Below are 25198 nucleotides of genomic sequence, written 5' to 3'. Positions count from 1 at the left end.
ACATATAGTGCAATGCAAAAAACATACATTCAAAATATAACGATATAACACTCTTTTAAACCGGGCCCGTTTGAAATATTTCACCCTTCATGTTTAGACAATTTTAATATTTTAGTCGATATTTTACTTTGCTGACATTACAGCACTTCCAGAAGACAGATTTCAAGCAGTCAATAGTAATTGCAAAAGTAGAAACATTTTTTTCGAAAGTCCATAACACTGGTTTACATTTTTCATCAAGAATTTCCGCTAAAAGTTTTAGTGTAAAACTCAGAAATAACTGAATAATTTTGTTGAATAATGTTTATTCAGACTGTGTGCTTTTCTTGCAAAATAAAACTTACTTCAGCATGGTGCTCTCTAAAGATTTCACTAAAAATTAAAAACAGTATATGTACCACTAGGAAGGTGGCAATAGTAATGACGATCCTTAGTTGTGTGGCTTGTTTCAAGAATAACAAACTGCCTTTTGTAAGTTTTAAAAATTATTGACACCATAACATTAGACAAAAGTAATGTACAACTGTTTGAGCTCTCTGACATCTATACTCTCTCGACACCAGGTGTCTCTGAGTCCCTTTAACTCTGTAAGGCTTTAAGAACTGAGGACCAGGCCCATTAGAACAAAATATCGGTCAACTTTTAAATTTAAACCTAGCATCTTTTGAGGTAGTTATTTTACCTTATAGCGTATTTTCTGTGTATAGTCTAGTAAATATAAGTTTTAAATTACTGATTACAAGATTTGACGTTTTCGTGCTGCCTTCTGAGTATAACCTGACGACCTGACATATCCGGCATGATAAGTTGAATGGAAAGTTTAGCGCTTTTGTGAGAGAGTGTGTCTATATCTATTTAAGTAAGCACATGTATATAATCTCTTTCAATAAAACACTCCTTTCTTAAAGAAAATAATTAAAATACAAACCTAATCTAATTGAACAATTATCATCTAAAGTTTGTTTTTAATATTGTTGTTGTTGTGGATGATGTTGTTGTGTGTGTGCAGATTTTGGGTTAAAAGTTATTATTTCTATTTTAGTTGTTAAGTAAAAAGTAAAAATGGATCGTTGTAATGTCCAGTCAAACATGTCTGATAGTAACTTAAACAAATCTTCTTAACAGACAGCTGGTATTAAGTACAAACAGCGACCTCAAAAGCAGGAAGGAAATGGCGGCATAGAGAACAAGAAGGATCAAGTTTGCTTTTCCAGCGACCCAATGACAGGATGCACTAGTTCTGTTTACTGCAACTGCGATTACTTGGCTTATGTAAATGTATGTCCCTGCTTAATTCATTGTTTGTATAACTTCGAAAATATTTTCCTTTGTCTTCTTCATGTCGACCATAATAAATAACATTATCTGCGACATTCTTTTACTTCGATGGCAAAGTCACAAAGAAAGGTTAAATATTCATTCTTAAATCTCTCTAAAAGTCTTCGTGATGACCTGGTTCTTTGTTTCTCGCCAGTGTCCCGCTTTTCGTATCCCAGCTAAACATAATGTAAAGGACTTGACAGAATCGTGATGAGCGATACCAGTAGATAAAGAAATTCAAACAGGCGTTAATTTGAGAAAACATATAAATAACATATATGGCAATCATAACGTAGTCATAAACGCTAGACTCCTCGTAAAAGCTCAAGATAAAACCCAGACTGACCTGCAGCACGACACATGGCGTCATGGCGACGATAAAGACACAGGCCACGATCATCAGCATCTTAGTCAGCGCCACCTGTCGGCTGTGACCGTTATTAGAAACATGAGTTTTATTTTCTCGCCACGTCATGGCTGACCTGAGTGTTTTCACTGTCACAATCGTAGACACTGATACAATTGTCAAAGTAGCGAGCGGTACAACCGTCTCCAGCGTGACTCCGTGAAGTAAATATACAAACATTTTGTTTTCTTCGTAAAATTTAGTATACACAGATTCCCACCGCAACCGGTCTCCTTCTAGTACTTGTACAGCACTATAACAAAATGGAAACAGGGCATAACAACCCTGTATCACCAGGAAACAAGTGACTATAAGTGTCGCCATTGTCTTTGTGCGCATAATGCTGGCAGCACGGTGTGGCCACACGACACAAACACACGTGTCTATGGCGATCGCCAAGTTGATGCAGCCTGATGTCAGCGCAAACCCTCGCTGCACACCTGTCACAGGTATTGTCACCTTAGCGTAGTACTCACTGTAAAGAGAAATGTCGTAGTAGAGGAGGAAGTAGGCTACAGGATATATGAAGAACAGGATGATAAAATACAAACAGTCAACCAGTGCTAGCAGAAACAGACACAGGTTGATACGATCTCGTAGACCTTGGCGCCTGAAGATCAGACAGTTGATGATGTTGGTGGGTACACCAACCACACACTGGAGAGATGCTACGCCACAGTTAAATATAGTCTCTACTAAGATACGGGTACTTTGAATCGCTAGATCATATGATGTACCCGTAGTCAAAACGAGGTTCCTATAGGTAGTTGAATTCATTATAGTGGACATTGTTTTCAACGATGGTCGTGTTTAAGATGACATCGAGAAACATGTTATTGCACGCGATTGGGAGATACCCTTTACATAAGTATACAGCTTTCAGCAGCTAGAAACATTGAGGAACTTTTGGATGGTAATTTTCTTTTAACTACACAAGAATTTTAATTTCGGAAAAGTAATATCTTTATTTACAGATCCGTCTTTCTTATCTTGCTGCCTCTTGATGATGCATTTCACTTTTTCAAACGAGCTCAGAAACAGTTGAATCGATATCACCTATTTCATTGAAGAAGCATATTATTATTTTTCAGAAATCTACTAACTAAGTCTCTTTTTTTTTCAAAAAATGTACAAATGCCAAACCAAAGATTAAGATTTGTCTTAAACACTAGCTTGCTTGACATAAGAAGGGAGAGACTTGTAAATCTTCCTAAAAATTAAAACCGACAAGACATTTTTATGAAATGTATGCTTAAATATGAATCACATTTGTAAGACTTAATAGTCAGTTCTTTGCAGTCATCTTGATACAAAGCGAGAACAACCATGTGAAGAATACATAATAACATTAATATCAACCTAAAGTCGGAAAGTTCAAAGCGGAACTGATTCTGTGTTCAGCCACTCTAATCAAATCATGTTTGCATATAAATGTATCTCCTTACGGTTTTAATACGATGTATCGAGTGCGAATTTCTTTTCAAAAAATATAGAAAGCTTTAACTCCGTTGAAAAAATGAAAAAAGTCTCTAATTGTATGCAATCTTTCCGAAAAAGAAATTTTTTAATATACATGGAAATCAATACGAAAGACAGATGCTGCATATGTACACTGTGTGTGTGTGTATGCACACGATCTGTGTGTCTGCATGCATCAGTATCTGTGTGTGTGTGCGTGAGTAGGTTTGGTTTTTTTTTTTGGTATTTGTGTGAGAGCATTCGATGCTGCAGTTTCGGATATTTCTGTTCGCTTCTGCGAGACTACGTGTATATATTTTTTAAATTAAAGGCATGTAAATAATTATTATGACCTTATATTTGGAAATCAAACACGCCCTTAAAATATTAAAAATAGCGAGTTAATTAACAAAATCATATTTACATTCTTGGTAAGGCACGGATTTTATTTTATTTTATTTATTTTTTTATTTTTTATGCTACTTTATTTTATTTTATGCTACTTTATTTTATTTTATTTTATTTTTTTTTTAAGAAACAAAGAACAATGGATTGTTATAATTCTCATTCAACCGCCTTGAAAGCAAAGTGTAGTGAACATACAGGTGGGAGGGTGAAATAGTCCTGTTAACAGTTTTAATGAACATGAGTTCCTATAAGAATTCCTGTCACTACTCCTAGTGTACGACGTGGGAAAGTGTCAGTGTTATCCTGTTCAGTTTAAAGCTTAATGAATGGCTATAAATCACACGATCAATTAAGTAAAATCAGAGTGTCGATGTTGTCGGGTACCTTTTGGAATAAGGGCAGTTTAGAGAGAAATCCTTGTTCGTTGCGATCATTGCTCGTGTCTTCCTGATTTAGCTGTCCTGTGACCTTTTTCTCTCTCGTGGTAAGTTTTTCCTCTCATATTTCACACGTTTTAATCTGTTCTTTTTCGTTAATGTTTATTAAATAAATATATCATTTATTTCTTTAAACTTCTAGGTGTATTCGGATGGCGGTAGCTTTGTATTTAATATTTTACCAAGGGGCCTTAAATGTGCTATAGCGGGGTGGAGTTCTCTGGATAATACGGCAGCTGAAGTTTTTACCCGTTAACGATGGTCACAATGGCCAAAGCTGGACCTCGACGGATTGGCTACATTGTCACTGACGTCATTCTGTAACCGGATGTGCAGCCTCTTCAGCTCTTAACCCTTCTCAGCCCGCTGCCTGAGTTCTTTTGCTTTCGCCTGGAGCCTACACATTTTTAAATTAAGAAGCCATGATATTGTTCGGTGCCATGATTCTTCTTTGTACCCTCGTCTTCGGATTTTGAACCTGCAGTTGTTTAGTACACAAGGGAAGATCATGCTATCACTTTTAGCTTTTGCACATAAGAATAAAGTGAATAATGTCCCTTGATGTATTTTATCTTTTTATCTGCCTTTCCCTGGCATATTTATCTACGAAGCTATAGAGAGTGATGCTGCTTCATTTCTCTAGTTGCAAGAAATTTGTTGTGGGAAAGTTTACTCTAAAGAATTGCCCTCATGTAACACACATATGCACTTTAGTCAAGATTTACTGCTTTGTTTTTCCACACAAAGGACACTGCGTTCTGGTATCCTAAATTTTAATCACAACATCACAAGCTGATGGTGAGACACGAGGGGCTGACACTGAGACCTTTGCGGCGAATGATTTAATGACTACACAACCCGAGGCTGTTCACACCCAGTAGATCGACTGAGTTGTGCACCAACTTTGCCACACCTTGTACAACCTACCTGGTGTGAAAAAAATCGCTAGGATTTCCTTTGAATATTCTATTATTTAGAGATAAGCTGCGCGTGGCAATGTATACTAAACACTTAGTGAGCCAGAACGAATAAGTAAGAAATGTAGTAAGAAAGGAACTCGACAATGAGTTTCTAACAAATCTAGTTCCTTCCATTTTTTATATAGCTAAACCTGCACTACAACCATAGCTGCGAGAAAGCTTTCACTTACAGGTACACAACTTATCATCTTACACTCCAAGACTAAAGTCACTTCACTACACGTGTCAGGAAAATGCTTTATTTCTCTTGTAAGCGTAGTTCGCGAGAGTGTGAGTGTGTGTACCACGTGAGAATGAAACCAAAGGGTCTAGTTCGTAACCCGTGCAGGACATGGCTGATAACACTAGTAACCAGAGTTTAGTTGAAGGTTTTTTCGCTCAGTGAACAGTGTGTGGGATTCGCAACGCAGCACCGAGACGGTTGGTCCTACGTGTACACGTGTGAATACAGACAGGTGGAATTTGTACATTAAGTCTGCTGTCAGATATATCAGACATAAATGAAATAAGAGGACCCCAAAATGTCAATAAAAAAAACCCTATCATCGATATATATTCCATCTGTATAAAGTAATAAGATGTGTGCAGCACAAGAAACAACAAAATGGCAGATATAGCTATGCATTCTTTATTACAAGGTACTTTTATTACGACCAGACGCACTAGAGTATGAAAAAACACTATTTAAAATTATTTTGTTTTGATTGTATTATGTACTGCAGAGTTAGTGCGTCGTCTCTCTCTCTCTCTCTCTCTCACACACACACACATATATATTTATATATACATACATCTATCCATACATATAGACAAAGTAAAAACTAGGAGCTATTTAACGATTTTAAGTGAACTATACAGCGGCATTTTATCTTCTTACAATCTTGAGTAAATACTGCAAATGAAAATTGCCATTGTGACATTTACTGGACATTGCCTATAAATACATTTCCCACATAACTCAAAGCAGTGATAAACACATCATGCATTGAGGTTTTGCTTTCTGTAAGATGTGACACTGTGACACAGACTAAAATTTTACATGGATGGAAACATGTGTCAATACAAAGTACTCGTGCAGTTTACGGTGTATCGATGATGTTAAATTGCCAGAACAAGTATTCACGAAATAAATTCTTGCTCGTTGTAACTAGTTTCTAGAGTCTCCAAAAGAGGAACTGACATACGGGAATTTTGACAAACGCTGCAACGACTTAACAGCGACCTAGATACGGAATGTCCACAGACCAATCAAGCGTTGACATTTTAGAAAAAAAGTATTGCACACCACAGCAGTAAAAGTATGATAAAAAGCACCGCTATGCTAAACTTCTATGATGTAATCCTAGTCTTAGTAATCATCGAAATGCATTGTCATTGAATTAAAAGTAATCAGAATCTATGCTCAGAAATCCAACATAACTCTAAAGAAAGGACGCAAAACTCCAATTTCACACCAAGATCAACTTTCTCACCTTTTCTAAATACAAGGAAACGTTTACGGATGTACAAAATGGGTGACAATTAGTAACTGGAACCCATCTAAATAAAGTTGTTAAGTTCTTTTCTTGATACACCCTACAGCAGTGTAATTACCAATATGAAGTGATACAGTGCGTGTGCCTGTGTGTCAAAAGGTCAACATAAAATTTACAGAACCGTATACCTAGAAAAGTATTTACAATCACTCTTATCTTTATAATGAATGCTAGAGCGCAGGCCTTATATTACACCTTTAAACGAGAAGTTGTGCTGCTCGTGTGGTAAGCATGGGATAAGACTACAGTAGATGACGAAATCGAGACAAACATGATTGTACAATATAAAAAATTCACTTAAATACCATTGATATAATTGATTTGTTAACAATAATAATATTTATAATTTATAAAGCGCCCTATCAAAGCTTTACAGACTGAACGACTCACAACCATACACCATTAAACACTCCACAAACACTCGCCATGCAGGCTCGGGGTCAGGACAGGGTCACAGTGATGTCGTTCTGAGGGAAAAATGTGTTAAGTTTAGAGTTAATTGCACATTATTGCAGCGCAGTGTAAGAACGTGTTACCTGTACAAAAAAATTAACATACAGCTCACATTATTTCATGTTATTCTCGATGCCTTTTACAAAAAAATTAAGTTATGATTTTACTTATGTTAACAGTAGTACTTTATTGTTTCTTGCTGTAGAGTGATATATAATAATACATGAATATATAAACGGTTTTTAATAATAAAATAATGCTGCCTCAGAGTAACAGTAGCATCTACAAAACTCGCGCTCAGTCGCGCGCGAATATCGTCCTCCACGCTCTCTGATACTGTTTATTATGTTTACTGCGATTACTCATTCTATGTTATGCTCTGACTTTTATACTCTCGCCAATATTTCCCTGCAAGCCTCAATTTCTCAGAAGTTCCTCACATATTATAAACAGGCATTTTTCTCGACTACAATGGATTGAGTTTGACATCATGTTTTAATTAATATTTAAATTATTCGTGCCTTTCTCGAAAGCACGCGAATGTTTATTACTAGCACGAATGCAGTTGTCTGTCGTGCAGGTAGCACAGTACAGGTACCCGTGTACATCGAGTTTTCTTTAACAGATGAAAGAGTTTTTTTTTTTTGTTGTTTTTTTTTACAGAATCAGTGATAAAGTCTGCTAGTTCGCAAATTATAACTTTGTTGCGATTATACTGTGACAGAGGTGTTGTCTCATTGCGGTGATAATTATTGTTTTCATATTAGTTAACATTTTGCCGTTTTTTTTTAAGATATGCTTTTATTGTATGGTTTTATTTATTCCAGACCGTATTTACAAAGTAATTCTGCAAGATTTTGCATCGATTGCTTATTTTGATGACAAAAATATCTAAATACCTTTTCTGCTCCTATTTTATGCGATCTGTGACAGTGTGTCTGTTGTCTTGTACGCTAGTTGTCGACTTTGCATTGTTCGTACACGTGTTTCTGCTGAACATGTTGCACAACTCACGGCGGAACCGCGAGGAGCGATGATAGTAGATGAAAAAATTAAAACAGCCGTCAGCATTTCCAAAGACATAAATCACCGACATCGCTGTCATGAACTTGTCTATGATGACAGGTTCGTAAAACTGGCGCAGAAGCAATCCCCAGGTAAACGCCAAGCAGACATCGGGCAATCTGACGACAACGAAGACGAAGGCGACTATCGTCAGCATCTTCGTCAGCGCCACCTGTCGGTTCTGCAAACTATCAGTGACTTGACTGATATTTTTTCGCCATGTTATGGCAGATCTTAGTTTTCTGACTGTAATAGTCGATGTGACCGATATTACCGATAAACTAACAAGCGGCAATACTGTGTCAAGTGTGATTTTTTCATAGACAAAGATAAAGACTTCATTTGCGATATAAAAATTAGTGGGCGCCGATTCCCATCTTACTTTTCCGTCGATTTCTGTTTGAACTACCTGGTAAGACAATGGAATTATTATATAGGCAACTTGTATTACAAAGAAACACACAACTATCAGTGATGCCATTGTTGTTGTGCTCATAATGCTGGCAGCACGATGTGGAAACACGACACTAACACACGTGTCTACAGCAATCGCCATGTTGATACAACTGGATGTCAGTACTAGTCCATACATCACACTTGAAACACCTATGTTAGCCTTGTAAAAGTACTCCTCGTGTAGAGAAATATCATAAAACCGTATAAATGAGGCTACGGGACGCACTACAAACTGTAAAGTATAAAAGCACATGTCGACAATAGCTAGTGAAAACAGACAAATGTTCATACGGTCTCGCAGACCTTGGCGCCAGAAGACCAGGCAGTTGATGATGTTGGTGGGTATACCGACTACGCTTACGAGAGTCGTAAGACCTGCGTAAGCAACAGTCTCTACCAGCTGCCGCACACTGCCAACGGTCAGGTGAGTTGAAGAGTTGCAGATGGAGTTGTCAAAGTCACATGCACTTGAGTTCATGTCGAAAATAAAACTGGACAAACCTGGAGGAGTAGTCGACAAACACATTAACGCGTATTGCATCAAAGGAATATTTTTAGTAGTGAAATACAGAAACAGATTTTGAACTCCGTCTCAAATGCTCGTGCTGAATTGTTACAACTTTTCTCTTTCTTTCTTTCTTCTTTCAAGAACGAAAATCGTGGAATACGCAACATTAGCTACATATAGAAGTGTAAACCAATGTCCAGCATTAGTACTGGGGTAGGATACTGATGTCTGAAGGTATCATCTTTGAAACCAATAGCAGGCATCATAATTTTCCGAATATTGCAGCTATCTGCAAGTTTCTGTTGTAATGTCAAGATCTAGTATCATAAACTTTTATTGAAGGTTCAGTAAAAGAAGATACATAGACCTACATTAAAAACGTTTCTCACATCTTTCAACATCATGACCTCAATAATTGACAATACATATTTCTAGATAACTTGTGATGCCTTACCGTTATCCCGGAGGACTGCTAGGGGTTAATCTTACCATGGATTTATATAAATTCATGAAACCCTGACCTAACCTCTGTTAACAAGAACTTCTATTTAAACTCTTTTTAATAGCAAGCTCTCTTACGATAATTTCAGGGAGTACTTTTTACAGTTTAGTCAGTCCTGTTTACACTGTATGGAGAGCAAAATAGTCCACAAAATGTTAATGCCTTCAAGAAAACAATAACAAATAATGGTAAGAGCACAACTTAAATAGCTAGTACGAACAAATACATCTATAGGCAATGATCAGTAAATTACACAAAGACCATTTTCGTTTACAGTATTTACTCAAGATTGTAAGAAAAAGAAAGGGCCGTTGTATAGTTTGCTTAAAGTTGTTAAATTGTTTCTCTGTTTTTCCTTTGCCTCTATGTATGGTTGGAGTATGTATGTATAAACGTGTGTGTGAGAGTGTGTGTGTGCGTGTGTGTGTTTCCACCTACCTATCTGTTCCTGAAAATATATAAAAATATAATTACTGAAATCATTTTGCTCTTATCAACATGAAAGTTTCAACACAATCGATGTAATTCGTGGAAACTAAACGAGAAAAGCGTTAAGCGTTTACTTAGCTGCCTGCTGCTGATGACGGCGACTGAAGAAGGAAAGTACCGAGAGTTCTTTTGTGTGAAGTGCAGAAAATTCATCGACTGAAGCACGACATATTTTCAACCAAAGAAACATAATAATGTCTATAGAAAAAAGGACAAATTGTGATGGTACCAGGCTTTTATTGAACAGTACATAGTCACCTTTGTTTACTTAGCAAAGCAAGCTCAAAACACGATGCACTACAAAGCAACTGCGGTACTTTATTTATTTTTCACATAAGATGATTAATATGGACACGATTATCACTAAGCAACTAGCAAACAAAGTGTCAACCTCGACTTTGACCTGCAGGATTTGGCGTGCAGACTAGAAATGGTGTATCTTAAAGGTCTAGACTCACCATCAAAAATATTAGAACAATTGGTGGTTCAAACGTAAGGTAAAATTTTTATTATTCATTTTGCTTTTGAAAAATCTCATGTTTGAATGCGAAAACTAAGTCGCGACCAACAGTCCTATGGTGTTGTTAACCACCGTGGTGAGAAACGTTGCCACCCTGTTGTCAGTTTTTAAAACGAAAGCTTTTTCTTTCCAGTTGCTTCTGTTCCCTCACCTTTGCTGAGCAGTGAGGTGTAACATGTCTTACACATTGGGTTCGGAGAGCTCTAGATGCTGGTTCAGCAGACAACAAAGTTCTCCAAAGACTTCTTTGATGTGCCAAGGCAGAGTAATGTCTGTCCATTGATGTCCGATTGCTAAATCTTCATTTACAGAGAAAAGCCATCTCCGTACATAATGCTCTTGAATAATGTTTTGTGTCGGTTTATCCAGCCAAACACCCAAACAAACAATCAGGTACAATGAATAACAGAGACAATTTATGAAAGCATACGTAGTTCAATAAATTAGGCGTTAAGACGTATGAATATAAGTGCTAGGCAGCAACATCAGGATTGATTTTCTGCCAAGTGTCATACCACAAAATATAACGGGTCCTCTCGATCTGTCCTACAGGGAGACATACCTCCATTACAGAGTAAGAAGGAAAGGAAATAAGCAATGTGTAGTCAGACATAATTAAATTAGACATGAGCAGGTCTTCCCCTTATTTTATATATTAAAATCGACCTGCCTTTTGTACATTCTAAAATTGAAAAAAGAGGACAACAAAATATAAATAGCTATATCATAAAACAATTCATAATCCACAGTACTCTCGCTAGAAAAGAGGATAAACTTCATCCGCAGGCACTGTCCTGTAGGACATTTGCAAATCTGACTTACACAACGTAAAGCACTCTAGCACCTGATTCGTGAGAAAAACAATTGAAGAGTTTATCAAACTCTTACCTTGTTAAGTGCAGGTATATTGGACAGGTGATTCCCTTGTCTACACACAGAGAATATAATACGTCGATGTGGTTTGACGGTCAGGGTAGAAACACGAGTATGTTGTTCACAATATAGTATCTCGTGCTGAGCTCGAGTGAGTTGCTGATGACAACTTGCCTCGTACACAACATTCAACAGTTTAGCAAACGTTTGTCGTGTCACTGTAGGTTTGTTTACACTCCATTGTTTACAAGATGGAGCTATATCAGTTACTCCCTCGCATACCATCCTTGTCGTTAATGAAGTAAAGAAGAAAACAATACAGCAAAACATCGATGTGCAGGTCCTGTACTAACTCTTTTCCACTAACAGCTAGCAAATGCTCATTTCAAAAAACAATTCCACTCAGTTCTTTCACAGGTAGCTAAATAGCGACATGGGATGTTCCTGACTGAGAGAGTGTATGTAAATTTATATCCCATAAAAAAGACACACTCACTTCAACTACATACCACAGAATGTGTATGATCTTAACACACCTTTCCTAAACACTGCTTTACACCAAGACAGTATGTCGGTATGCTGCAGAGTCTGTTTTTAATGGAAAAATTGTCTCTTGATCTCTCTGGTTCATTTTTCCCCGAGTTCTAACCTTCTACCGCTCCTACTGGTGACGAGGCCAAACATGAAGAGCAACTCACGACGGAATCGTGTTGAACGATAATAGTAGACGAAAATATTAAAGCACTTGTTGATATGAGAAAAGTTGTAGATGGCCGTGCTGATGGCCGCAAAGTTGTTTAAAACTATACTGTCGGCAAGTCGGTCTATGATAAAAGCCAAGGTCACCTGGGACACCGCACACGGCAAAGTGATGACCACGTACACGACAGCGACAACAACAAGCATCTTGGTCAGCGCCAACTGCTTGTGTCGACAGCTGTTAGTGATGTAGCTTGTGTTCTCTCTCCATGTCAGGGCTGACTGAAGTCTTCTTACTGTTACAATTGTAGCCACACACACAACGGCTAAATTAAAAAGTGGTATCGCAGTCTCAAGTATCATGCTTACAAAGAAATATACAAATCGTTGGTTTGTCTCGGAAACTTTAGTCAATGCGAAGCTCAGCTGAGCGCATTCACCTATCACCATTCTAGAAATTGTATATGAACATGAAAATACGAGATAGCAGGCTTGCATGAGGAAGAAACACGAGACTATTAATGACATCATTGTCCTGGTGCGCATAATGCTGACAGCACGGTGTGGTAACACGACACCAACACACGTGTCTACAGCCACCACCATGTTCATACAACCGGATGTCAGTGCAAACCCCCGCCCTACACCAAACGCTGCGATTATAACTTTATATGAGTAGTCTTCATAAAGAAAAAGACGGAGGAGGACGGGTAAAGCAAATGCTACGACAATGGTGATGAAATAACAGCAGTCAGCAAGTGCCAGCGAGAACAGACAAAGGTTCATACGACTTGCAAGTCCCTGGCGCCAGAACACTGTGCAGTTGATGATGTTGGTCACGATGCCCATCACACATTCCACAGTTCCCAGGGCGTCGCGAAATATGGTCTCTAGTATCTGGCGGGTGTTCCAGCTTGCCAGGTCACATGAAGCATTCCTGGCGATCATTTCTTTACAGCATGTGCTTGAATTTGCCATGGTCATGATCCTGGACCTTTGTATTTACCTGGGCATCGTGTTTAGTGAGAAAGATTCACGAAATCAAAGAATAAACCATCAGGACAGCAAGGAAGCATGCTGTATATAGATGTTAACATGTCGGGTAATTAATGGTTTAAAGAACAGTTTTCACGCTAGTTGTTCATACGTCGAATGAATGACTATAATACTAAGGAATATAAATAAATGACATAAGAACAATCGAAAAACGCGAGTAAAAATTAACTGTCGGCAGACAAGCCAGATAACACAATGGAGGCAGAGTAGCACTCGACTCGGTCTTCACTGATGGTGGATGCTAACCGCATCCAACTGTAGAATACAAACTAATAGTGTTCACCGAGAATTTCATCTGAAGGAAGAATACAGCAGCAATCGAAGTGTTTTACGTGGAGTTTTTCTAACGGTTTTTATACCTATAGGTGGAACTAATGTAGTCAGGCCTGTGAACGAACGTTCGTGACGATGTCCTGCAAATCATCAGATGATCTGTCCTGTGTCTGACTGCATCATCTCCGGCTCCATTTTATATACTAACGAACGGGTTTTTCGTCAAAACTAGAAAAAAATAGTTAAAACAAATTCTTGTAGTTACTCTGACTAAATAAACGGGATAATATCGTTAAAATGTAAATAACAGAAAATTTGCAATCAGTTTGTATACGGTTTGTTTAAAGAGGCGCGATCTTTGTAAGTGCTCCACTGAATTCTGTGCATAGTAAAGTTCACAGCTTAAAGCTTTTAGACAATGTAAATATACCGATATAAGTTTTTCTACTATCCAGCTGGAAAAATGAAGTGGATGAGACAGGCAGTCGACGAAAAGGATCACTAGCCCTTGTGAAAAACTAAAAGCCAGGTACACACTTTATCTTCTGATCTTGCCATTAGTAGCTAGCTTTTAATATCATGCGTATTGCATGCTGTTGCCTATTTCACTATTTAAAATGGTTAATTTGCTAAAGGTTGATAACTATTTTACTCTATTTTATCAAAACAAAACAAAGGCTAACTGGACGCCGACACAGACACGAAGAAAAACGGAATAAGCAGGATGCTCAGTCGGCATTATTTCCTGTCTCAACAACAACTGCTTTTATTCAATGCCGAGGAACTTTTTGTTTCGAGACCGAGACTTGGACCAAGAAAAGAAAAACTTGTGGAGAAGTATGGACACTTGGGTTTTGAGAATCGTAATGCAAGATGTCTGTCAGTGACAATAAAGTGTCTGGACTGCTAACGTCACCTCAAAAACATTCAGGGTAGAGGTGGAGGTGGAACAGGTACGGTTTGGGGGTATATTAGTAGAAGGTCGTTGAAGACGTTTGCGTTTTTCTATTCATTTTTCTTCTTTTTAAAACATGTTTCAGTTTCACATTATTTTGCTCATAGGTGTTTGCTCTTGTTCACTGCAAATCGACTCAACACTGTCGCTCGCCTCGGGGGTATCAGTGACTTCTGAAAGTGTTGACTGTAAGAATGTAACTAAGGTTGGTTGACCGGCAGGTAAATGGTGTGAATGAGCCGACGAGGGGAAGACAGACCGAAACGCACGTGTTGAGCGAGTAAACTGAAAGAGTAAGTTTACATATATAAAATACTGGGGCTGTAAGTACTGAACATGCTTTTACCTATGAGAGGAGTATGTCATTTAATGGGAGGATACTAATCTATTAGAAGCGTTTGTGTGTCTCTGAATTATCTCTCTTTGACTTTGGGAACGCTGCGGATTGTTTATATTTACAGTAGCTGACTGACGGTGTTAAGTGCATGAGCTGAACTGCTCTGGGAACAGTGGAAAATAGGACATCCAAGGAAGAATAAATAAACATTTTCCATTATTAATTAAATTCACTGTGTGTGAAGGTAAGACAAGAACTTTACAGAATACTGCTCGATGTGTTTTCAGTGTTAATGGGGAACTTGGTCATTTTTTTATTAATCGTCAGAGTCGAGTGACTTTTGTCCAAGACCAGGACATGACCCAGGAGCTCAAAGACGAGATCAGTGCAAACCCACAGCCGACAGAAACAAAAGTGACATCACTGTCCCGGGGTTTGCGGTCAAACCACATCAGTACACCCCAAAATAAACAAAAACCTACATAAAGTTACTCACAGTCACGCACGCATGCACACATACAGAAGAAACGCACAAAGGTATATTAAAACATGTTTATGTCATGTACCTTTTAAAAAGACAAAAATATTTGTTCTTTGAAAGACGAGTATGCTTATCGAATAACGTAAGCATCGTGACGTGTCATGACACACCTTTGCAGTTATTTTATAGACGGCAGACTCTTCTCTCGTCTCGTCAATAAAAGCGATTATTAAGGACACAACAGCGCAACGGACAAACACAGAAAAGACCGACAGTGCATAGCAGACGACAGTTGACGTCATTTCTTGAAGGCTATTTTTATCCCGCTAACGCAAGATGGCGGCGTTTCTCGCTGTCACGTGCTTGACTCTCTCTCGCTCGATGCCGACAGGCCTGACGAGAGGGGGGGACAGGGGGTCTGGTGTACCCGGGCCCGCGGCTGTCAAGGGGGCCCGGCCTTGGTCCGCGGATTTTTTTTTCTTCTTCTCCTTTTCTTTTTCTTTTAAATAAAGGTCTAAGGACAGAACACCCAAGCATTACACATGCAGAAGTTGAGTTTGAGTGTAGATATTGAGATTCGAATTGTAAACATACATTATATACTGGGAAAATAATTTACGATTACAAGTACAAGTGGCCCGGAGAGGTCGTCTGTCCCGGAGCCCGGGCTGGCTCTCGGCGGCCCTGGATGCCGACGGCGTCTGACGTTATTCGTCGTCTGCTATCTCTACCTCCAAGGCTTATTTGTTCATCTCTTCTTCCATCCCTCTACACTCAGTTTTACGGACACAGAGGGGCGTGGGGAGTTAGCCACACAGGATTAGACGAAAGGAAACAGTAAGGACAAGGTGCAAACTTTCTCTCACTCTAACACACGGCTTGAAAGCTCAATGTGGAGATACCCTTCCTGCTCCCTCAGTGTGTGCGGGTGTTTCGTCCCGATTATTTACCTGTCGACTTTAAGTTTTATTATTGCCTCATACCTGGGCGTGGGGAAGTTTCTTTCGTTTTTCTTTTGTAGGTGTGTATATGTACTGGTGTTGTTTTCTATTTTTTTTTTTTTTTTGAGTGCGAATTACATTGCTATTTTTACCGTTTTATCTTTGTTTGGCTCTCCACTTATCAGTTATCTGATACAAACGTCATCTACCGCCTCATGCTGTGTGATTGTTGCGGCTGAGTGAATGTGTGATTGTGGTGGCTTTGCCTTTTACTCAACTTGATAATCATTAGGTGGTTCTGAGATCAAAGTTTCGAATTCGCATAAATTAAACCCGTTCTTATAGTAAATTCCTGATAGAGGAATAGAAACTCTATAAGTCTAATTCCGCGTTGCGTTGATGATCAATATTTAGTTAAGATCACATGGTTCGGTTAGAGTTTGATTCTCCAATTATTTCGAAGTGCAATTAATAATGCCTATGTCTGACCGTTCTATTTTGTCTGCGCTAGTGTTATTGTCTAATGTGTTATTGACTATCAACGACTACAAATATATTTTTGGGTTCGAAATAGTAAATAGTAAGGGTTGTCAGAGCTGTAAGATAGAAGTTTAGGTTTGGTTATGGCAACACGGCAAGACGTGTTTAACAAAAAAGACATCTACCTTCATGTCTTATCTTTACAACAGACCGACACGAAGACAGAAGTCAGGCTGAAAGTAAGGCTCTAAACTGGGGATGGTCAAGGGTAGGGGGATGACAAAAAAAAAATAAAACAAAAATAAAAAACAACAACAAACTAACTATCTATCTATCTATTCCTCTTCGTGCATCAGGTTGCACATAAGGCCTCAACCAGAGTCCGCCACTGATGTCGATCGGCTGAAACCCGCTCTAGGTGACCCCAAGTCCAGCCCTTTCCTTTCATCTCCCTTTCCACTGTTCTTCTCCAAGTTTCCTTTGGGCGGCCTCGTTTTCTTCGGCCGTCTGGAGTCCATCGTAGGGCGACTCTGGAAAGGTCTGCTGTCTGCTGGCGGAGCACATGTCCAATCCATCGCCAACGCCTTCGTTGAACCTGCGTGGTGATGGACTCGGTTTCAGTTCTTCGGTGGAGTTCTTCGTTGGTGATGGTGTTTGGCCAAAAGATGTTAAGTATGCGCCTGAGGCATCTGTTTTGGAAGACGTCAAGCTTGTTACTGATGGTTTTGGTCATCTTCCAAGATTCTGAGGGTGCTGATCACATTTGACTTGAAGACTCTCAGCTTGATCTTCTGGCTGATGTTTTTTGCCTTCCATGTGCTCCTGAGTGAGGCAAACGCCTGACTGGCTTTCGCCAGTCGGGCTCGAATCTCCACCTCCGCATCCCCAGTGTTTGACATTTTGACAACAAACTAACAAACAGACAAAAAAAAGAAAAAAAAACCCAAAACAAAACAGAGAAGCACTTGAAATAAAACAATGGTTGATGCATAGTACCTCACTAGTACAGTCGTAATGCTTGAGGGCTGATTAGCTCAAATATACTAAATAAGTAAATTTTAGTTCATGGTTATTCATCTGCAGGAAAACACAGTGACAGTCACAAACTTCATTGCTTATGAACAATGCATATGGTAAAGCTTTTACCTTTTGTTCTCAGTACAGATCACATGACGATTCTCTTTATTTCTACGTTGTACTCCATGATATCAACGGTTGGAGAAAAAGATGTCTTGAAGTCTTTGAAGCGTCTTTAGAGATACAAGTGTTTTAGAATTCTGCCTCCCGTTAGTCACGAAGGGCATCGACACGTACACCTTAGTCAGGAAATGCAATCTTAAGACATAATACTGATAATAACATGTTTTTGCTATTTTCTCTGAGCACGTGACATCTGTATATTACAAACATGCGCAGGAATACGAAGTCATTCTGTGGGCGCTTATTTCAATGATGGTATGCTACACTATGCATAAAAGAGGAAACCCATAAAACAAGAACCAAAGAAAGATAATTTAAAAGTATATTAAAAGCTTGCGCAAGCGCTAGAAAGAAACAATACCTTTATCCCACGGCAAAATTTGTATGTGAAGAAAAGTGAACAAACTGAACATTGTTTCACTTTGAATCAAGTCTCAAGCATGGTAACATTTTATGTAATTCTTGGCGAAACCGTGAAGAACGATAAAAATAGATAAAGAAGTTCAGGCACCCGTTAATTTGGTAAACTACACTTGTGACCGAAAAGACAACCATATATTTATCTGCTTCATAATGGTCAGAAAGGAGTCCTATGAGAAACCAATAGCTTAAGAGACACGCCACGAGCGGAATGTAGGTGATAATAAAGAGGACGGCGACGATGGTCAGCATCTTGTTCAGCGCCACCTGTCGCTTTTGCACGTTGTTAGCGACACAACTTGTGTTTTCTCGCCACGTCATCGCTGTCCTCAGTGTCTTGACTGTGACAATCGTGGCTACTGTCACGACAGTCAGAATGACAACTGGAAATACTGTTTCAAGAGTGACATTTCTAAACAAATACAGAAACAATTTGTTGTCGTAGTAAAATTGAGTGAAGATAGGAGACCAAAACGAACAGTTCTCAACATGTCTTTTTAAACAACTGTAAGAAAATGGAAATGGCAAGTAACAGGCCTGTGTTAGAAAGAAACATAAGACTATAAGTAAAGTCATGGTTTTGGTGCGCATAATGCTGGCAGCACGGTGTGGAAGCACAACACAAACACACGTGTCTACAGCCACCACCATGTGGATACAACCGGATGTCAGTGAGAAGCCGCGCGCAACACCAGTCAGCGCTAATGTACTTTTACAAAAATATTCTGCAGAAAGATAGACATCGTGGAACCGGATTAATGAGGTTAGAGGAAATGTTGCAAACATTATTACATAAAATAAACTGTAAGCCAACGACAGCGAGAAGAGACACACGTTCATCCGATCCCGAAGACCTTCGCGCCAGAACAGAAGACAGTTGATGACGTTGGCGGGTACACCGACCAGGGTGACCAGAGTACCCAGACAGGCGTACACCACAGTCTCCACCTTCTGTAGGACATTCATGTCGGTAAAGTCCGGTGGACACATACTAGAGTTTGTAACCGCAGACATCGTTTCTTTATCTAGTTTCTTCTGTGAAATTTTAAGATGTTCCAACTGTGAGGACGTAGTGTGAGAGGAAGATCGGCATGTTTTCTTTTTTACAATATTTACTTACCGGTCATTTTACACAGAAATGGAGGATTTGTTATAATTATTTTTTTCTCCAAACGTTTAGCTTTAAACACAGTTAGGACAATTCGTTGGTGACTCAATCACCTAATTAAACAAACAGTTAACAAGTTATAAAAAAAACAACTTCGCAGGTGACAAATTTCCGACTCAACTTTTGAAAGGACGATGATACATAATTAAGTAAATTGCACTTTGCTGAACATTCTTCACTTATAATCAAAAGTCCAGAGCTCTCTTTACATGTAGTTGGCACGAAGTGGATTGTTAATGAAATCACTCACACGAAAGTCTTGATAATAAACATGTAAACAGTTTCTCAAAGGCAGCGGGCAGTCCGAATGAAGCCTACAGAACGATTCTGTTTTCTTTGTTTGTGTCTGTAGGTGTGTACATACCATAGAATCCTTGTGAGCGTTGGAGACCAGTATTGAAACTAGTTGTGTACTGCTAAAAATATTAAAACAAGGAGACATTTTAATCGTCTTAACAGGAAAATTCTCGGCACAATAAAAGGATTATTTTTAAAGGGTGTTCCATTAATTATCTAAAGTAAAATCGTTTTAGAAGAGAATGTGAGTAACTAACCTAATCCCTGTGAATGAAAATGGAAAAAGGTATTTCAGCAATGTCAGGAATGCAAAATGATTTCAAAAAGATTATTTCCTATTCCCGTTTTGCTTCAATTATTTAGAGTAAAAAGTTTATTTCCTTCCGAAAATTTCTTTCATATTTGTGTATTTGAGTGTGCATCATGTTAGTGAGTGTGCTCGTGTGTGTGTGTTTGTGCGTGCGTGCCTTTAAAGTATTTGTGTGTGTGTGCGCGCGCGTGTGTGCGTGCGTGTGTATTTGTGCGTGCTTGGCAAGTATTTGTGTGTGTGTGTGCGCGCTTGTTATTGCTTCTGGTCGTGATTGTGCAGCGCCTCTAATCAATTCAGTTAGTCAAGTAGCTTTAATTGCATGCTCTTTAATTTTAACATTTTATGTGGAGAATAGTGAATTATTACAGCTCACACGCCATTCTTTCACTTTACAGAAACGTGCAGACGGTCTGAGTTTATTCTCTGAGCTCCGGCTCAGGGAACAGAAGGAAAGAAGCATTCTGGTCTCATAGTTTGCTCATCGTGTTTGGTCTTGTTCACTGCAAATCGACTCAACACTGTCGCTCGCCTCGGGGTATCAGTGACTTCTGAAAGTGTTGACTGTAAGAATGTAACTAAGGTTGGTTGACACGTGACCCGGCAGGTAAATGGTGTGAATGAGACGACGAGGGGAGGACAGACCGAATCACACGTGTTGAGCGAGTAAACTGAAAGAGTAAGTTTACATCCATAAAATACTGGGGTTGTAAGTACTGAACATGCTTTTACCTATGAGAGGAGTATGTCATTTAATGGGAGGTTACTAATCTATTAGAAGCGTTTGTGTGTCTCTGAATTATCTCTCTTTGACTTTGTGAACGCTCTGGATTGTTTATATTTCCAGTAGTTGACTGACGGTGTTAAGTGCATGAGCTGCACTGCTCTGGAAACAGTGGAAAAGAAGACATCCAAGGAAGAATAAATAAACATTTTCCATTATTAATTACCTACATAAAGTTACGCACAGTCACGCACGCATGCACACATACAGAAAAAACGCACAAAAGTATATTAAAACATGTTTATGTCATGTACCTTTTAAAGAAAAAAATATTTTTTCTCTGAAAGACGAGTATACTTCTCGAGTAACGTAAGCATCGTGACGTGTCATGACACACCTTGGCGGTTATATTTATAGATGGCAGACTCTTCTCTCGTCTCGTCAATAAAAGCGACTACATATGTATTAAGGAGACAATAGCGCAACGGACAAACACCGAAAAGACCGACAGTGCACAGCAGACGACAGTTGACGTCATTTCTTGAAGGCTATTTTTATCCGGCTAACGCAAGATGGCGGCGTTTCTCGCTGTCACGTGCTTGACTCTCTCTCGCTCGATGCCGACGTTGTTCGTCGTCTGCTAGGAAGTTTCCCGAGATGCTGTCTCTACCTCAGTAGGCTCATTTGTTCATCTCTCCTTCCATCCCTCTACACTCAGTTTTACGGACACATAGAAGGGCGTGGGGAGTTAGCCACACAGGATTAGACGAAAGGAAACAGAAAGGACAAGGTGCAGACTTTCTCTCACTCTAACACTCGGCTTGAAAGCTTAATGTGGAGATACCCTTCCTGCTCCCTCAGTGTGTGCGGGTGTTTCGTCCCGATTATTTACCTGTCGACTTTAAGTTTTATTATTGCCTCATACCTGGGCGTGGGGAAGTTTCCTTTCTTTTTTCTTTTGTAAGTGTGTATATGTACCGGTGTTGTTTTCTATTTTTTTGAGTACGAATTACATTGCTATTTTTACCGTTTCGTCTTTGTTTTGCTTTCCTCTTATCGGTTATCCGTCATCTACCGCCTCATGCTGTGTGATCGTGGTGGCTGTGTGATTGTTGTGGATTAGTAAATGTGTGATTGTGGTGGCTTTGCCTTTTACTCAACTTGATAATCATTAGGTGACTCTGAGATCGAAGTTTTGAATTCGCATAAATTAAACCCGTTCTTATAGTAAATTCCTGATAGAGGAATAGAAACTCTATAAGTCTAATTCCACGTTGCGTTGATGATCAATATTTAGTTAAGATCACATGGTTCGGTTAGAGTTTGATTCTCCAATTATTTCAAAGTGCAATTAATAATGACTATGTCTGACCGTTCTATTTTGTCTGCGCTAGTGTTATTGTCTAATGTGTTATTGACTATCAACGACTACAAATATATTTTTGGGTTCGAAATAGTAAATAGTAAGTGTTGTAAGCTGTAAGATAGAAGTTTACGTGTGGTTATGGCAACACGGCAAGACGTGCTTAACAAAAAAAGACATCTACCTTCATGTCTTATCTTTACAACAGACCGACACAAAGACAGAAGTCAGGCTGTAAGTAAAGCTCTAAACTGGGGATGGTCAAGGGTTAGGGGATTAAAAAAAAAAACAACAACAACAAAGAAAAAAAAACCCAAAACAAAACAGAGAAGCACTTGAAATAAAACAATGGTTGATGCATAGTACCTCACTAGTACAGTCGTAATGCTGGAGGGCTGATTAGCTCAAATATACTAAATAAGTAAATTTTAGTTCATGGTTATTCATCTGCAGGAAAACACAGTGACAGTCACAAACTTCATTGCTTATGAACAATGCATATGGTAAAGCTCTTACCTTTTGTTCTCAGTACAGATCACATGACGATTCTCTTTATTTCTACGTTGTACTCCATGATATCAACGGTTGGAGAAAAAGATGTCTTGAAGTGAAACGTATTTAAGAATACACATATCTTGAAATTCTGCCTCCCGTTAGTAGCAAAGGGCATCGACACATATAACACAGTCAGGAAAATCAATCTAAAGATATAATACCGAAAATAACATGTTTTCGTTAATTTCTCTGAGCACGTATATCATCTATATATCACAAACAGAGTAGGAATACGTAGTCATTATGTGGGCGCTTATTTCAATGATGGTATTCTACACCATAAAAGAGGAAACCCATAAAACATAAAACAAAAAAAATTTAAAGTATATTAAAAATCTGTACAAGTGATAAAAAGAAACAACAATTTATCCCAATTTATTCTCAGTTTTATCTGAAGAAAAGTGAACAAGCTAAACATTGTTTCACTTCGACTCAAGTCTGAAGCACGGTAACATTTTATGTAATTCTTGGCGAAACCGCGAAGAACGATAACAGTAGATAAAGAAGTTCAGGCAGCCGTTAATTTGGTACACTATAGTTGTGACCGAAACTACAACCATATATTTATCTATTTCATAATAGTCTGAGAGGCGGTCTGTGAGAAACCAATAGCTTAACTCACACGCCACGAACGGAATGTAGGTGACAATAAAGACGACGGCGACCATGGTCAGCATCTTGTTCAGCGCCACCTGTCGCTGTTGCACGTTGTTAGCGACACAACTTGTGTTTTCTCGCCACGTCATCGCTGTCCTCAGTGTCTTGACTGTGACAATCGTTGCTACTGTCACGACAGTCAGAATGACAACTGGAAATACTGTTTCAAGAGTGACATTTCTAAACAAATACAGAAACAATATGTTGTCGAAGTAAAATTGAGTGTTGAGTGGACCCCAAAACGAACAGTTCTCGGCATGTATTTTTAAACAGCTGTAAGAAAATGGAAATGGCAAGTAACAGGCCTGTGTTAGCAAGAAACACGAGACTATCAGCGACGCCATTGTCTTGGTGCGCATAATGCTGGCAGCACGGTGTGGAAGCACGACACAAACACAAGTGTCTACAGCCACCACCATGTTGATACAACCGGATGTCAGTGAGAAGCCGCGCGCAACACCAGTCAAAGCCAATGTAATTTTACAAAAATATTCTACAGAAAGATAGACATCGTGGAACCGGATTAATGAGGTTAGAGGAAATGTTGCAAACATTATTACATAAAATAAACTGTAAGCCAACGACAGCGAGAAGAGACACACGTTCATCCGATCCCGAAGACCTTCGCGCCAGAACAGAAGACAGTTGATGACGTTGGCGGGTACACCGACCAGGGTGACCAGAGTACCCAGACAGGCGTACACCACAGTCTCCACCTTCTGTAGGACATTCATGTCGGTAAAATCCGGTGGACACATACTAGGGTTTGTAATTGCAGACATCGTTTCTTTATCTAGTTTTCCTGTGAGATTTTAGGATGCTCAAACTGTGAGGACGTACTGTGAGAAGAGGATCGCCATGTTTTCTTTTGACAATATTTACTTACCGGTCACTTTACACAGAAATGGAGGATTTGTTATAATTTTTTTTCTCCAAACGTTTAGCTTTAATGACAGTTAAGACAATCTGTTGGTGACCTATTTAAACAAGTGAGTTTTAACACAGAAACAGTTAACAAGTTATAAAAAAACAACTTCGCAAATGACAAATTTCCGACTCAACTTTTCAAAGAACGATGATACATAATTGTGTAAATTGCACTTTGCTGAACATTCTTTACTTATAATGAAAAAGTCGAGAGCACACTTCACATGCAGTTGTCGCGAAGTGGATCGTTAATGAAATCACTCACGCTAAAGTCTTCATAATAAACATGGAAACAGTTTCTCAAAGGCAGCGGGCAGTCAGAGTGAAGCCTACAGAACGATTCTGTTTTCTGTGTTTGTGTCTATAGGTGTGTACATACCATAGAATCCTTGTGAGCGTTGGAGGCCAGTATTTATACTAGTTGTGTACTGCTAAAAATATTTAAAAAAGGAGACATGTTAATCGTCTTAACACGAAAACTCTCGGCACAATAAAAGGATTATTTTTAAAGGGTGTTCAGTTAATTATCTAAAGTAAAATCATTTTAAAAGAGAATGTGAGTAACTAACTTAATCCCTGTGAATGAAAATGGAAAAAGGTATTTCAGCAATGTCAGGAATGCAAAATGATTTCAAAAATATTATTTCCTATTCCCGTTTTGCTTCAATTATTTAGAGTAAAAAGTTTATTTCCTTCCGAAAATTTCTTTCATATTTGTGTATTTGAGTGTGCATCAGGTTAGTGAGTGTGCTCGTGTGTGTGTTTGGGCGTGTGTTCCTGACAAGTATTTGTGTGTGTGCGTGTGTGTGCGCGTGTGGATGCGTGTGTATTTGCGCATGCGTGCTTGGCAAGTATTTCTGTGTAAGTGTGAGCGTGCGTGTGTGTGTGCGTGTGCGTGCTTGGCAAGTATTTGTGTGTGTGTGTGCGCGCTTGTTATTGCTTCTGGTC

The sequence above is a fragment of the Pomacea canaliculata genome, linkage group LG6 (genome assembly GCF_003073045.1).
Source record: "Pomacea canaliculata isolate SZHN2017 linkage group LG6, ASM307304v1, whole genome shotgun sequence".
In the NCBI taxonomy this organism is placed as follows: domain Eukaryota; kingdom Metazoa; phylum Mollusca; class Gastropoda; order Architaenioglossa; family Ampullariidae; genus Pomacea; species Pomacea canaliculata.
This window is presented reverse-complemented; position numbering follows the sequence as displayed.